Genomic DNA, 4,670 nt, shown 5'->3' with positions numbered 1-4,670 from the left:
GTGTGTGGAGCAGCCTTGTACACATTAAATTCCTAATGTGTCTTGAGGGAAGGCGGGCAGGGAACACAAAGCTGGCAGTGGATCCCATACTTGTCCACTCGCCTTCAGCATATTGTAATGCATCGTGGTTAACCTGTGCCTGCTAGGACAGCCAAGCTCATCTAAAATTAGATTCGCTGATGCAGCTTTTTAATAAGGAAATCAGCCCCTGCCAGTGGATACAGCAGCACACACGAGACACCAGAGAGAGTTTGCTAACATAGGTAAAGGTGACCTGATGACTAGGTTATCTTGTTGTAACCAAACAAACCCCTAAATTTTGGACAAGTGAATTTAAAGAGTTTGCACTAATGAGGCAAGCAGAAGGGAATTAGAAAATGGCTGTGGTGGCTCTTATGTGAGCCCTGACTCAGCCATACCCAGATGGAAACAAATGAACCCGGTCCAGAAGCTGTCAAATTTCCCACCTCATAATGTCCTCGTGTCTCATGATACTCCAAGACAAAAAGAAAATTAAATACCCCAGATTTTCATCTACTGAGAAGTTAGGCCCAACGGCTAACTAACACTTCCCAATAACTTAGTTGCCACTTGAGAAACCAATGCACATGAATTTAAGATGTTTTTACATCATTCTTCAACAATACTACTGGTAGGATATGTATATCCATGGAGAACTGCACAGTTGCCTAAATATGGAATCCAGTAGGACAGACCACCCTCACTTCCTGCTCCTGATTTCAGCAGGCACTTCCTTGTAGTAAGAAACTTAAAAGTTCTTATTAATAAAATCAAACCCAAGGCAGGTTATTGGGGTGAATGCTGGAAGATCAGAGACACAGAACAAGCCACAGCTATCTCACCTTGCTAGTTCCTCAGGTGATCCTATTTCCTCAGGCTGGATGCCTCTGTGTCCTCATCCCAAAGGCTCTCAGCTGAACTGTCTTGCTCCAAAGCCTGAACGCTTAATCAACCAAATGCTTAACTAACTACATGCTTTACTCACTTAGTTCCTGGTCCTCACGCCTTATATACCTTTCTCTTTCTGCCCCCACTCCCTGGGATTAAAGGTTGGGTTTCTGGGATTAAAGGTGTGGTCACCATGCTTAGCTGTTTCTAAAGTGGCCTTGAACTCAGAGCTCCGGCTAGCTCTGCCTCCCAAATGCTGGGATTAAAGGCGTGCACCACCACCGCCCAACTTCTGTTATGGCTTACTCTTCCCATTTTCTAGCCACCATTGTTGGCTTTGTTCTAGTGGCTGTCTGTTCTCTGACCCCAGATATGTTTATTTCGGGGAACACACAATATTTCAGGGAACACAATACCACCACACTTCCTCTTCATCCTGCAGCTGCAGAAGTCTAGCCTGGGGGCTGCACGCTACCATGGCAAACACTGCTGCACGGGGTTGCGACAGCCCCTGGACTTGTTTGTACCTGCTCTTCAGTTCCTGTCAGTGGACGTCAGCTGCCGCTGTGCTTTATGCAGAAAGTTACAGCAGCTCACCGAAGCACTGTGAGTTCTCCGCTTTCCCACAGCACCCTGGGAAAAAGAGTCTCGGCCCGAAGCTAACAGGAAAATACACACGATGGATCTGAGACATTTTATCATACTAAATTAGAGAACAGAAAAATCTGCTCCAAAGACTACTAAAGCTGTATCACACAACTCTGGACCAATTTATGAGCATTTTCATTGGCCAAAAATGGGCATCATAGCAATAACACAATCTCAGCATTGTAACAATAACAGCTCTGTTGACTGACACTCATACACGTTTCTCTGGTGCTTTGCGTATTCGGTAAGGTGGACGTCTCATTGCTCTGAAAAGTGGCAGTTAAAGGAACATAACCCAGCAGCATTTGTTCTGCCTTTTCTGTATAAACCGGACCAGACTGCTGGGTAGCCAAACGTCAGATGCAAGTGCCTCTCTGTTTACCATTATTTTAGCTAGCTGATAAAGGAAGAAGTAACAATCGAATGTCAGAATATAAGAATATTACCACTTTGCAACCTTAAGGAATTATCAAACGCAAACATTGCTGGAAGTGCAAGGTGCCAGGAGTAGGCAATGGGCATTGTGCAGGTTGGAATGAGAACGGACCCACAGGAGAACTGCACAGTATATCTGAATGTTTCCCAGTTGGCGTATGGTTTAAAAGTGTGACCTTTTTGAAGGAGGGGTGTCACTCGGAGTGTGCTTTCAGGTCTCACAAGGCCCAGAGTCTGTCTCTCTCTGCCTTCTCTCTTCAGATCAGGAGGTAAGCTCCAGGGCCCTGCCTACCTGCCTTGCTCCCTGCATGATGGCCATAGACTAATCCTCCAAAACTGTAAGCAAGCCTCCAATTAAATGCTTTCTTTTGTAAGCAGCCTTGGTCATGGTATCCCATCACAGCAAGAGTGGCCCTTGATATTCCCCGGACAGTACCTATTTTCCTGTGACAGAAGTAATCTACAAAGTCATCTTGACAAAAATTCAAACTCTGAGTCCAATCAGCTTTGTAAATCTAACCACCTTCTGTTGCCTCATTCTTGAAAATGGTGGTTGGATTGTTTTGGTTTGTTAAAATATATATATATTAACAAATGACAGGAGGAAGGGGACCCAGTGGGACATCACAGCATGACAAATTGGCATTTTCAGGTCTTCAAGGAAGATTGAAGAATTATTGTCAAGCATTAGAAAAAAATGTAACTGGATATAGTGAAATAAAATCAATGAAAGACAAAAATAATTAAACAATGACGACATTAGAAATATGTGATAATTTTAACTAATATGGGTGTACGAATGGTTCTTCTAATCAAGATATCAACTCCAAAATCTATAGCAGAGAAATTTAATAAACTTGAATGCACATAAATTTTTAACTTTTGTGTAAAAAAAAACCCAAAAATATTAAGAAATGAACAACAAACTAGACAAAATATTTGTAACAATGTATCAGAAAATAAAGTTTTTGATGATTAAAAACTTTAAATTTCTTAAAAATCAGTATTACAAAAAGCCACCACAAGTGGATAAAATCATGGAGGTCAGTTTTCAAAAAGTTAAGGACAAGGAGATACGGTGAGACTGTGTTAAGAGCAAACAAACCCTGGAAATCCATGTTCTTGGACGATGGAAGAGGGGAAGGGAAGAAAAACATCGATTCAAATAAACTAAAACAAAACTAACTGATCACAGGGGTGACATCAAGTTACAGTTCAAATCAAGATCTTTTAAAAATGAATACACATGAAAGAATGGAAAGTTGAAGAATAATATATTGATGATAATAAGTAATTTTTGCTTGATGGTATTTACATTTTAAAAGGTCTTATCCTTAGAGAGTCATACTTAAATATTCATAGGTAAAATTACATGTCTGAGATTTCCTTCAAAATAAATAAAGGAGACAAAGATAGGGAAGACAGGGAGAGGCATGAGTTGGTAGTTGAGTGCTGAGTGCGTGTCGTCCCACAAAGTTGGTCTGTCTACTTTATTCTACACTCAAAAATAAGGAAATGAAGGCTGGACAGAGAACTCAGCAGTACAGAGCACTTGCTGCTCTGGAGGGGGACCCAGGGCTCACTAGTGCCTGGAATTCCAGCTCAGGGGAAACTGCTCTTTTCTGACCTTCACTACACACATGTTGCACACACAGCCGAGTGCACACGCACGCGAGCACACGCATGCGCACACAGAAAATGAAATAACGTTTTAGAGTAATAAGTAGAAGACGAAGGGTCAGTATAATGGCTCAGAGGATTAAGGAACTTGCTGACAGACAGGACATCTTGAGTTTGATTTCCAGGACCTATGTGGGAGAAGGAGAGAACCCGGGCAGGTTGTCCTCTGACCTCCATGTGTGCACCCTAACATACACACACCCCAAAATAAACAAATGCAACTTAAAAATTAATCCCTAAAAATAGTAATACCAAAATTAAATATATATATGTAAAACTCAGGAAAAAGCATTTTATTTGAATAAATAGTAAATAAAATTAAAATTAGTTTAGTTTTAAGAGTACAAGCACATACCCGAAATCCCAGACTTAAGCATAAGTATGAGGCCAGCCGTATAATGAGTTCAAGTTCAGCCTAGATTACATAGCAAACCCCTTCCTCATACACAAAGAACAGGAAATACACACTTCAGAGTTAATTGCTTCAATTCAAACTTAAGCTTCCTTGGAGTAATGACCTGAGCAAACTCCTTTTCAGTTTCTGATCTGCAAATTAAATAATAATGATTGCCTAATTGGATTGTCAAGAACATGGTGAGTGGGTCACCTTGCAGGTGGTTGGCCCAGCGTGGTAAATCTTCACATGACCCATGGCTGCTGGTCCTGTGGACAAGTGACTCTATGGCATGAGAAGCCTGGTGCAGAGCCTCTGCCAAGCTTCTTCCTGGTTCACAAAAAGAACAGCCAGCACCAAGAGAGGCAACACATGCTAACTGTGCTTTAAAGCCACAGGAGTCGGGAGCGGTTCATTTATTAGATAACATACATATGAAGATATGTAAGCATTAAAATTCACTGGAAAATATAGATTCAGTGGTAAAACCCTGTCCTGACTTACATAAGTCTCAGAAAAGTATCCTAAAATGAACTTCAAAGTAGCTCCACTACGTCAGTGGTGGTCATAGTTAATACATAAACCAATTAACACAGCTCAGTAG

This window comes from Onychomys torridus, chromosome 23 (assembly GCF_903995425.1).
Source record: "Onychomys torridus chromosome 23, mOncTor1.1, whole genome shotgun sequence".
NCBI lineage: Eukaryota > Metazoa > Chordata > Mammalia > Rodentia > Cricetidae > Onychomys > Onychomys torridus.
The sequence above is the reverse complement of the archived record's forward strand: the minus strand, read 5'-3'. Positions refer to the sequence as shown.